The 12237-nt window shown below is 54.3% G+C and overlaps 1 long non-coding RNA gene across 1 annotated transcript in view; it reads right to left on the bottom strand.

Moving 5' to 3' along the window:
* The window catches only part of LOC139040147 (uncharacterized), a 69590-nt gene extending 66819 nt beyond the window's left edge, over positions 1 to 2771 (bottom strand). The window contains exon 1 of the long non-coding RNA XR_011494080.1: positions 951 to 2771. This is a non-coding gene — a long non-coding RNA (uncharacterized lncRNA). The remainder of the gene's footprint in view (positions 1 to 950) is intronic.
* Positions 2772 to 12237: the final 9466 nt, after the last annotated feature.

Genomic DNA, 12237 nt, shown 5'->3' with positions numbered 1-12237 from the left:
CCAGTTTCCAGGGCATTCTTTCAGCTCCTCTGACAGGCCACACTCCTCCATTGCCCTGTCCCAACGCTCTCCCGCACAAGTCCTCCTTTTCTTTTAGGCATCTGCTCTCAGCTTGAACATCACTGCCTAAGCCACAAAGTCTATCAGTAAATGCTGTATTTCTCAACACTCAACACAAAATTGCTTTTACGTATCTCCTAGGTAATTAGTTGCTGCCTGTCTGTCCTTTCCAACTAGGCTGTGAGGTCCAGTAGGTCAAACACCATGTCAGTCTTGCTCCTCAAGTGTCCAGACCACTGAACACGCACCGACCAGAGGAAAGGAAGGACTTGTCACAAAGTCAACTCTCCAGACTTCCTGTGGAAGGAGGGAACGGACGGAGCACCCTCGAGCCTCACGCTTTCTTTGCCACACTTTCAAGTGTGGGACACATACCTGTGCTCACAATGCTCCCCGGACAGCCCCCACTGCACCCCTAACAGGGAGACTTCCGCACAGTCAAGGGCTTTGGAAAGCACTGGCTCTGCACACAAACGTTATGTGGCCCTAGACAGGCCACTTCCCCTGAACCGGCCTGAGCTTCAGGGGCACAACAGGCTTCACGAAAACCCCAACGGAACGTAGCCTCTAAAAGAGGGAGACCTGCACTCCTCAGAACGCATCGAGACCAGTGTCCTTATCTACTTCGCGTCTGTCCTTCCAAGAAGCCAAGACCCCGGGGGCCGCTTCAGCGCCCGACTCCCGGGCACCGCATCCCCAGGCTGGCCCCGTGCCCGGCACACACCGTCCGTTCCATGAACGTGTGACGCGCACGAAGAGACCCCCCCCGCCCCCCGCTCCCCGCGCCGCACAGCTGTCCCGCGACCTGACGGGCACCTCTTGGCGCACAAGCCTCTTCCTCAGGTACACGCTCGCCTCCCACCAGCCCCCAGGCCCACGCCCCCAGGTACCTCTCGCAGATGGCATCATCTTCGCAGGCACCCTGGTCGTCCGTGTCCCGCGAGCAGGAAGAGCGGGAGCTGCAGGAGGGCCACCTCAGGCTAGCGGCCGTGGCTGTGGAGGGCCTGGGCTGCTGTGCCCAGCGGGGACACGGAGCGGCGTCCACGGACGCCGGGGGAACGGACGAGCCCGGCCCGGGAGAGAGCAGCAGAGCGCGGCCGGACTCCGCCGGGCTGGGCTCTCGGCAGGCGCGGCTCGCCGATGCCTCCCAGGACGGCGGCCCAGCAGCCGCGCGCGAGCGCCGCCGCCCAGAGGCTCCCCGGCCGCTGCCCCGCCCCCCCGCCGGCGGCGGATGTGGACACCTCCCAACCAACCAACCACAACAACAGAAAGCCAGGACTCCTGTCTCCCTCGGGGTGAGATCAGATATTAATAGCTTGCTTCCTGTTCATTCAGTTGAGGAACCAATGGGTGTCACTGATACGCAAAGTAGAAATGACCTTGGGCGAGGCTGAGGTGGGGCAGTTTAGCCAAGGGGAGAGGTTCGGAGATGAAATACACCACTTTCTTTGACTCATCCTCAGCCTAGAGGGTATTGCAAGCCACTGAACAAGCATAGTCGTCGGGCAGGGCACCATACACAGTCCACACGTGTGAGTGGGTATGAAGTGTCAACAACACACGGTAGAAGGTGTGGATCCCATCGGTCTAGATGAGGAGGCTGAGGGGGACTGGAAGAAGGTGGAGGCAGACGCACCAATACACCTCTGTTGATCGATGAGCAAAGAATTCTTGTGTTCTTTGCTGAGCCTCTGATTCAGAAAAACTGGTGATTCAGAGGACTCTGGTCAGTTTTTCATTGTGGGGCCACCCCAAAGGCTTCCCTCAGGCAGGGCCAGCTCATTCCATTTAAGCTCCTGATCAAGGGGCTGAAACTTTAGGACATAGCAGTAGAGTCTGGAAATGGTGAGCTTAACCATCTCAAGCTGCATGATGCTTCCAAGTTTGCGACTGTACTGGGGGAGCCATGAACAATGTCCCAGCCAGAGAAGGTGGCTGCCGGCTAATCTGCATCCTCTGACAAAGTCAAGAAAAGAGAAACTGGAGTTTCAATCCCTGTGAACACTAATATTGGGAGAGAAAGCTGGGCATGAACCATGGCCTTTCTCCCTAAGAGGCTCAAGTGGACATTTGCTGCCTTGGCTGTCCAGGATTGCTTTCTGCTCGAACAACAGCTAGAGTTTATTCTGAAGAACTAAACTCTCCTTTCAGTCCACTTGTATCACATGAGGCTCCATGCTTGGCACGGGGGGCAGAACCTTACCGCGGCCTGGCAATGATACCCAGAACACCCCAGTGATACTTTAGGAGTGTGTGTATGTGTGTGTTGGGGCGGGGGAGGGCGGTGACCAGATGGGTCCAATCTGAACGAATCCAAGGAGTTGAACCAAACCAGGAGTTACTAAGTCTGGAAGAGCTCTCTTTTTGGCCAGACTTGAACCTGGGAGGATGTACCTTTCAAGCTACTGAGAGCCATCTTGCCATCTCATATAGCCTGAGAATGATGCTAATGGGCAGGCTAACAGAGTCTGGGGCACCGTATACACAATTAGTGGTGACCTGAGTTTGGAGTGTGGTAGCTGACGGGAAAATCACCAGCGTCTGTGGAAATGGTCAATCAGAAGCAGCTAAATTCAGAAAGATGAAATAAGCTCTCATTGGGTAGTTGCAACTTTACTCCTGAGCTAGGCGCCAACTATCCCTCCCTTTCCATCACCACCTGGTAGTACCTCAGTCAACCATTTTCTTCCTTCCCTGTGTTTCCATTTGCCTAAGTTTGACCTGTGATTTGCTCCCAAGCCTTAAGTAGCTCTAGTCTCTTGGAAGACCAACTTTCTTCCATTGAACTGCTGTTGCTCCTTTGTCAAAAATCAGTGGGGCATATTTGTTGGGACTATATCTGGGTTCTTTGTTCAGTTCCATTGATCTATGTGTCAATCCCTCTTCAAATATTACACAGTCTTGCTTACCGTACCTGTGTAATAAGTTATGAAACTGAGTAGCTCGATTACTCCCACTTCTTCCTTGTCAGAGTTGTTTAAGCTATTTTAATTCCTTTCTCTTTCCGTACAGATTTTGGAATTACTTTGTCTCTAGCTACAAAACCAATTTACTGGATTTTGATTGCATTAAATCTGTATAACAGTTACGGAGTATTGACATCTTTACTATATTTCGTCTTCCAATTCAGGAACATGGTATTTTTCTCCACTTATTTAGCTGTTTCACTGTTATTGTCAGTGTTGTGTAGAGTTCGCCATGCAAGTCCTGGACATGTTTTGTTGGATTCACACCTAAGTCTTTTATTTTTATTAGTGATCCCTAGTGTACTTTTAATTTTGGTATCCTATGCACATGTTCATTGCTAGTACATAGAAATACAACTGACTTTTACATGTTTATTTTCTATCCTAGCATATTGCTGAACTGTGTTATCACTTCTAGGAAGAATTACTTATTAATTTAATTTTCTTTTTTGAGGAAGATTGGACCTGAGCTAACATCTGTGACCATCTTCTTCGACTTTGTATGTGGAGCACCTGCCACAGCATGGCTTGATAAGCGATGCATAGGTCTGTGTCTGGGATCCAAACTGGTGAATTCTGAGCCACCGAAGCGGAGTGCACCAACTTAACCAACTACCACCTTGCCAGAGCCAAGAATTATTTTTAATAACTTCTTGTGACATAAAGCATGAAATTAAGATTCAATATTATGACCTGTCTTGACATCTGATAAATCAAGGGGACTTCAAATGGCCTAACTGCCATTCCCCACTCCTCTGCCCCCTCTTCTCCCACAGATAAGGGCCCCTGGCCAAACACCCCTTCTCATCACAGGGAGCACACACAGTGCCTGCTTGTTCCTGACCTCAGGCTTCAGTTCCCTATCAGAGAATCATTCCAACAAGCCCACCACACCCTCCTGTGGGAACCAGGGCTCACTTCACCCTCTTGTTACCACACAGTCCTGTTCCTACCCAAACCTCTGCTTGTTCCATCTGTTCCCAAGTGCAGTCCCCGTGTGGCCCTGCATGGTGTGTGCTGTCCTCCTCCTGGGGCTGTGAGAATATATGATAAACTAATAAACTGCTGTCCATTCCACCTGTCCACTGTCGAGTGTACTGTGTTTAGCCAGCCCCATGAGTCTAGGGTGGAAATCTCCCTCTCACCAATGGAGTGAAGTGACTAAAACAGTTGGCATCACAAGGAGGATGGCCCAACCTCACCTGAGGACACCTGGGCAGTGCTCACTAACTACTCCTTTGCTAACTATCGGGGTCGTTGGCAGCAGTTACTATCTTGGGAGTGAGGGCCCATTGCCGGCCAGCTTGGGCTTTAGCTCATGTTCTGTTCTCTCAAGTGGATGCTGCCATCTCTTCCCCACCCCAGTGTCTCATTCTTCCCCAGAAAGCAAGACCTATTCTTAGTTGACTCTATCCCAGAGTGAGGTGCCATCAGGTGTGGCCTGTGTCTGGCAGGTGGTCTCCCAGCCTCCTACCCGAGGGCAGCGACAACACAACCTCCTAACTGGTGGATGCTTGAGTTCCATTTCCTGAATCTCAGGCTGATGCTCCTTAGTCACTGTGTCTAGTCTGATGACCATCAGTGGCTACTTGGGGCGGTCACAGAGACACTATTTGGGAAAGTGTCCCCCCAGCACAGTCCTGGGGATGACCCCTTGTTTGGCTTGAGGAAAGGAGAAGGCCATGACCCCAGGAAGATTTCAGAATGACTCCCTGGTTCCCTCCAGAGTCAGGGCTGTTCAGGCAAAGGCAGTGAGCTCACCCATCTCCTGTGCTGCTGCTCATCATGCTGCTGTCAGGGGCTCTCCAGATCCATAAGGGTTTCGAGGTCCACGAGCATGGGAGCCCATGGCCCAGGCACAGATCAAAAAGAACAAGTGTCTATGGGGGAGCGTGTGGTGTTCTACTTCTCTCCCAATGCGAAACTCTGAACCAGCACCCTTGGGCTGTGCTTAGCGTTGTTCCTGACCAGCATGCCAAAGGACTAATCTGGTCATCAAGGGGCTCGAGGCCCCCACCTCGGCCATAGACAAAATGACCTCCTGGATGTGGACTTCAACACTGGGGAGATTGACTGGCATTCCTGGAGGGAAAGAACACTTGTCTTTGAGGCCCGACACCTGGTTCCTTTCCACATAACCACCCTGAAGGTCTGCCCACATGTCATCCGATGGAGAAACACAAACACTGTGACTCTCCAGGCAAAAATATCCCGAGGGAATAAGTACAGAGAGAAGGTGGGGGGAGGGAAGCAGTGCCCAGCGGGGAGAAGGTAGGGCTGCAGCAGAAGATGGCTTCCACCCCTCAACGTCTGCATGCTGGGGGCCCTGGGCTCCTCCAATGCACCCTGTCACGTAAGCCGGGGTGGCACAAAACTCTGATCCTCAGGGTTATGAGGAAAACAATGCACAGCACCCCTGTGGCACAGTGAAGGTGTTAATTCAAACCTGACTTAAATACAACCATTGCTGGAGAGAGGCCCTAACCCTGATGCTCCCGACCTGAGCCTCTCTGGAGGGAAAACTGATAAACAAGAGCAGAGCAGAAAGACACTCCCCCAGCCCCAAGTGCATCCTGTGACCATCAGACCAATCAAAAGATAAATAAAGGAGAGAAACCTGGATACGTGCGGAGGAAGCAATCACACAAAAGAACTAATTCCAGAAAGGTTCACAATTTGGCCCAATTAGAAATTGAAAATTTACTAGAGTAATTTATATGGCAAAAAGATAAAGGGTTCTAACTGACCTTTGTGCCTCCACAACATAGTTTCTGAACTAACTTTAACATCTGCTATCATGCCCTAGTTTGGAAACCTTCATGGACTTTACACAAGAGCTGAAATTATGGTTATACCTAGTGAAATGAGCATGTTTTCTAGTTTCTGTATTTAAGGCTTTGACATCTGAGGCCTCGGCAACCTTGGAGGAACTGCCCTGCCAGGGTTAACTAGTTGCTACAGATAGTAAATGACTCCTATGAACAATCCTTTCATACGTAATCATCTAGAGTCAACACCCTCAACCCCCTCCTCTCCGAGGCTCTTCCACTCTGGGCCACTCTTCCCTTGCCCTCGTCACCCCAGGGACGGAGACCAGACAACCAGGGACACTGCTGTGCCCTGAGCCCACTGAAATGATTCAAACCAGCCAAGCCAACACCTGCTCACCCTGCCTCACTCCTTCCTTCCCGTGGAATCCACTCGAAAGGCTCTCGCCCACGTTTTCCCCTCGCTCCTTCTGTCACCTGACCGACCCTGGTGCTGCCCTGTGTGGCCCTCCATGGTGTACCCTGCCTTTTGTTGCTCGGAATCTATGTGGAGAGAAAGCTTCTTCCTTCGTGACAGTTATTTCTGTATCTTTGAGTCTGACTGTACCTGATGGAAATAAACCCTGGTACACTTAAACCTCCTGGGCCCAACTACATTTACACGTGGCTGAACATTTTGCTATTATAGATTTGGTTAATATGCTCTGTTCAGAGCCTGTTTCAACATCCTCCGAGCCACAGTTTGCCATCACCTCTGAGGGGACATGTTTTTGCCTTGTTACCCACAGGGACTAAGCCTTTCTGCTCTCACAGGCAGTCTTTGCAGGCAAGACCTTCACCGGATCCCCCTTTCTCCAGGAGTACAGGCATGACATGACTTTTGTGACCTCCTCCTTCGAGGACATTTGTTTGACACACTTGTGAAGGACGTACAATCCAATATCATGTGATCCCTTTTTGCTTCTGGAGGCAATATAGTCCTTGTCTACAAATTTTACTTAAGGCCATTTATGCTGTGACTTATAAATGAGCCCAGCTTCAGTGGGGACCCCCTCCAACAAAGGACTCTAGGAGCTGTCCAAATTAAAATCAACAGGCCCTCCCACTAGAGCCCTCAGAGACTCTTGTGGGGAAGAGGCTTTGGCAACCTCCTCTCATGCTTCCTGGAGTCTCTGGAAAACCCAGCACATGCGTAAGTTGTCTGTGGGTTCCTGATGCAAGAAGCCCGCCTCCTTGGCCCTGCATTCTGCCCTATTAGAGCAGCAGTTACTGGCCACACACTGGCCTCTTCTGGAAACAGAATCTCTCCCATATGCTGAGCCTCCATCCCCAGCTGCCTATTATCACTTTAGTCCTGGAAGTAGCATCCAACAAGTGCGGGAAGATGGGGCCGGCCCGGTGGCAGAGCAGTTAAGTGCACAAGTTCTGCTTCAGCGGCCCGGGGTTCGCCAGTTCGGATCCACGGTGCGGACATGGCCCTGCTTGGCACGCCATGCTGTGGTAGGGGTCCCACATATAAAGTGGAGGAAGATGGGCACAGATGTAAGCTCAGGGCCAACCTTCCTCAGCAAAAAGAGGAAGATTGGCGGCAGTTAGCTCAGGGCTAATGTTCCTCAAAAACAAAACAAAACAAAACAAAACCAAGTGCGAGAAGGTTACCAAGGCTTCCTTGCAACAGGATGGATCCAAACCTGGGCCCCGTGGCATGTGCGACCTGCCAGATGGGGTGCCCTCCCCTGTCCTCCCTCCATTGCCAAATATGATGGAGCTGCAGGATGTCACCTCTCCCACAGAACCTTTGGCTGCTTGGGAATTCTCTTGGGATCAAGCGAGTGAATATCAATGAAAGTTCATACACTCAAGGTTGTCGATGACCCCCTCTCCCTCCTGGTCTAGTGCCAACCTTGTTTCCCAGGGAAGCATTTCTCTTCCTCCCTAAATGTCTCAGATATCCCCAGGGTGTAAGACGATGTCAAGGCATCAGAGAGACAACTGTACTATGAGGCCTTACATGAAGATTCAATATGAAGTGTTGCTTTGAAACCTGGTAAATGAAGAGGGCCTCAAATGGCCTACCTGCAAGTTTCCCTCCTCCACAGCTCCCAGAGATAAGATCCCCTCGCCAAACAACACCTTCATCACAGGGAGCAGGCATGGGTGCTCCCCAAGTAGTGGTCTCAAGTTCCCTGCTCACCTGTGAAATTATTCAAATGAGCCAGTCTCACGTTCCTGTGGGAACCAGGGGACAGCGCACCTCTCCTGGTACTACAAAGACTGTCCCCCACCCCCTTGCGTATTTACTCTCTCCCCAAGCCCACTTTCCTATGTGGCTACACATGGTGTAGAGTGTCCTCCCATAGGCTGCCTGTGTAAATAAATAAGAAATTGCCATTGAACTCACGTGTTTACTGTTCAGAAATCCCCATCAACCTAAGGTGCATAGGAATCCATCCCTCGCCATCTAGGTCAGGCAGAGGAAAATTAAAGACTTTCGGTGTACACTGGATTGAAGGAGTTACCCTGCTACGATTAGGCTCGATGAGCTTGAAGTCCTTTGAGTCAGAACCTGTTTGGGGTCTGCAGAGAGTCCCGCGTGGCGGGAGGGTGGCCCGCGTGTGGGTGAGGAGCAGGGAGGAAGGCTGCAGGGGCGAGGCCTTGGAGATTCTGCTCCAGTTTGGCCTGCAGGCAGTGGAGAACCCTGGATTCCTTTCAAGCAGGGAAGCGATGGGACCACACACAAACTCAGGTCCGGGTACCCGATTTCGCAGCCAAGCCAATCAGTGAGACGTCAGGGTTGCAGCAAGGAAAGAGGTTTATGATCAAGAGGCGGCCAGACAAGGAGGTGGGAGTAAAACTCAAACCCGCCTCCTCAAAGGGAAAACAAAACGTTGGGACGTTTATCTGGGGTTCGGGGTAGGGGTGGGACCAGGAGAGCGCTGGGGGTGAAGCTTGAAGAGTCCTCTGCTCAGGTGCGACTGTCACTGGTATTTCTTCGTGGGTCACAAGTGCGAAGTCAGTGGGGTTCGACGTGTTGCACGCCGAGGATCTCTGTCCGTGACGCGGAAAGTGGGCGATCCCTCATTTCAGCTGGTCCAAGCCTCTGCACGATGTCCGCTCGGGCGGGGGCCGGGGGGGGGGGTGCTGCCATCAAGCTGCTCTCTGATCTGCCGTCTTCCTGTTGTTCTGCAAAACAACCTCAGAAACTTTGGTTACTTTCTTGCCCACGTCCAGCCCTGTGGGGGCCGGGCACCGTGGTGTCGGTAACGGCAGGGTTTTCCTCTTGGGTCACCCTCCCAACAGTGTGGAGGATGGGTTCAAGCGGGGAGGTGGGGGGGGGTGTGTCAGGAGGCCAGCCGGCAAGATCAGTAAGGAGTCTACTGGGCTGGTTGCGTGCAAGAGACAGGAAGGCATGCGGCAGAGCAGCGGGGACGGCAAACACGGGAAGGCGCTCGGCTCCCTTTGGGAGTCGGTAGGCTGCGAAGTGGGTGAGACAGAGGGCTCAAGCGTGGCCCTGAGGCCTCTCGCTCTGCTGTCGGGGGATGAGATGGGCAGAGGTTTTCTGAGGGGATGAAAGGAAGGTAAGAGGAGGGGGAGGGTTTTGTTGGAGGATACCGGGCTCCCTTTTGGACGTGTCGGTTTTGAGAAGCCTTTGGACATCCTGAAAGGTGCGTCCAGCAGACAGAGAAAGCAGCGTGGAGTCAGGGGCAGGGTGACGTCAGTCGTACGCACTCCGAAGCCCTGGGCATCCGGGGGGCGAGTCGAATCGTAGGAGAGCGCATGAGCTTGCTCTGAGACCCGAGGGGTTCCTGTTCCCTGAAGACCGTGCCTTCGGGAACAGAACCCTTTGAGAAGTGGTCGGGAGAGAAGCCGCAGAGGAAAGTGAGACAGAGGGGTCTGAGGTTAGGAAGGGCACCTGGGGAGGGGGCCATCCCCCAGAGAAAGAGGGTGGAGAGAACTTGCAGAGACTGAAGACGTGGGCAGCATTCCTCAGACACCACAGGGAGTTTAGGAAGACGAGGGAACCGAAGGGCGTGCCCTGGCCTCTTGCCAGGACGGGACGGCGACGAGATTTGGGGAGTCTTTCGAGGAGCCGGTGAGAGACGAGGCGATGACTGGATGGCTGATGAGGAGAGGAGTCGAGGTCTTTTGGCAGCAGCTTAGCCGTGAAAGGTAGAGAGAGAAGGCGGTGGTGGAGGAGCAGAAAGGAGAGGTGTGGATGCCGGGAGAGACTTGGGTGTGCTCAGCGGCTTAAGGAAAGAGACGGGCCGAAGAGAAAGCAGCTGGCAAACTGAGGGAACGAGATCTTTGGGGGAGGCTGAGCAGATGGTTCCCAGGGCACCCCACGTGGAGCCGGGCCCCTGGAACTGCCAAGCTGAATCCCTCTTCCTGGAAAACCAAAGGGAAAGGGGAGGGGTGGGTGGAGAGAAATAGAGGGACGTTCAAACGGGGGTGGGGGGGGTGCGGGAAACGGAGAGTTCTTGACTAGCTGGCCTCTGATCTCTTCGGGTCCCGAACGGTATGAGGACGATCCCGCTTGAGGCAGGCGATGGAGATTTGGAGGGGCTGTTGAGGAAACGGGGCGGGGGGAGGGCGTTGACCACGGCCCTCTGATGGGCTTGGGGGCGGAAGCGGCTTCCATGCCCATCGCGAGGCGCCGGTTCAGTCAGTCGGTGTCCATCCGGACCACAGACCACAGACCCCTGCTTTGGAAAACAACAAGATGCAGTTCGTAAACCCTTGCAAAGATCTCTGAGGTCAGGTGACTGGCTTTGCAACCAAAAGCGAGTCAGGGAATAAGATCCTCCCCTGCTTAGGAGTTTTCTTTCCTGTCTGTCCCAGAGGCCAGAGAGCACCCGAGGGCGGTTTCCCAGGCAGCGGAAAGAGGAGGAGGACCAAGCCGAGCCGGGGGAAACCAAGCTTTCCTCCTGAAGTTTGGATGCCTGCCCCTTGCACGTTGGTGCCCTTCCCCTTTCTTCCTACTGTCCCGGGAGTGGGCGCCCTCGCGCGCTTTCTGATTCTGCAGCACTAAGGCAAGTTAGGTTCCCGCTCCCCGAGGGAAAGCTCAATAAACGCCCCCCTCCCCCCACCCCCGCCCTTCCCACCCCCCCCACTCTTCCCACCCCCCCACCCCCCACCCGCCCGCAACCCCCCCACCTCCCAGACCCAACCCCCACCCCCCACCCCACGCCCCCCAGCTCCTCAGAGACGGTGACAGCGTGGCAAACAGAATCGGAAGCGTCCTTGGCCCACAGCCTGCGATCCCACCCGTGCCAAGCCTGCTCTCCAGAGAAGTGACATCCGTCCGCTTTAAGCTGGGTGACCACCTGCGGCGACACCCTTTTGCAAGCGTGAGCCATAGCTATTTCTTTGAAAGCTCCAGTAAAGCCGCAGAGAAACCTGTGACCTTTAGCACAAGGCCACTTCGTGCTAAGGAACCCACAGCGGGGGACCGGCTTTCCTGAAAGCGCCGTCGTCTCCTCTGCGGCTTGGGGAGCCTCTAGGGCTTGGACAGGCCTTGGAGCAGCCCGGCAGCACTCTTGGCGGGTGGCAGCAGCCAAGGTGTGCCCCTGGGCACGACATCGGTCACGGCGTCTAAGAGAAGGTGCCCAGACCCTCCGGTTCCGGGGCCGGGTGGGTCGATGAGAGACACGGCTGGGGAGCAGGGATTCCCGTCCGATCTTCTGGGGGTGGCTGCGAGGGCGGGTCTCAGAAGAGCTGGCACGTTCTTAGCCAGTCTCTTCCTGGCGGGTGCTTCGGGACGCTTCCTGGGCTGAGCGGGGAGCTGTCGTGGTGGAGAAGCTCCCCGAGACTCAGCTTCTAGAAAATTCACCCAAAGCTCCGAGAAGGAACTCTTGAGCTCGGATTGCTGGCTGGGTCTCCGAGGCGTGTCGGGGGCACTGCGGGATCCGAGCCGCCCGGTCACCCATCCGGTAAGGCCGCCCTGCTCTTCCTGCAGCAACTGCTCCATTGCCTCCCTTTCCACACCCAGGGTGCTTCCCATCCGTCGGAAGGCTTCCCGGCGTTCGTGTCTGGCGCTTTGCAAGGCGTCCGTGAAGAGCTTTCTCAGGAGGGCCTTGTCTACTTTTCCTTCCAGGCTGCTCACTAAGTCGGTCCACTTCTTTTGGACGTCCTCCAGCACTTCCTGTCGGGCCTCGTCTTGTCGCTGCAGTTCTCCGATCTGCTCCTCCTGCAGGCGCGAGGCGGCTTGCGCTCTCTCCAGCCGTCCCTGCAGCGACCTCAGCTTCCCTTCCAGACCGTCTGCCTTTTGCATCCATTCGGCCAGGACCACCTTCAGGTTGGCCAGGGCTCCGGCGTGCTGCTTCTCTGCTTCCCGGGAGGCGGACAGCTGGAGGGCAGTCTCCTCTTTCTGCTGGGTGACCGCAGTCAGTTGCTCCTGCAGGGACCCGAGCCGGGCAGCGGCGCGCTGGCTCGCCTTCTGCATG

Source organism: Equus asinus, chromosome 14 (assembly GCF_041296235.1).
Source record: "Equus asinus isolate D_3611 breed Donkey chromosome 14, EquAss-T2T_v2, whole genome shotgun sequence".
In the NCBI taxonomy this organism is placed as follows: domain Eukaryota; kingdom Metazoa; phylum Chordata; class Mammalia; order Perissodactyla; family Equidae; genus Equus; species Equus asinus.
Note: the sequence above shows the minus strand (reverse complement) of the source record. Positions and strands in the feature narration are given on the sequence as shown.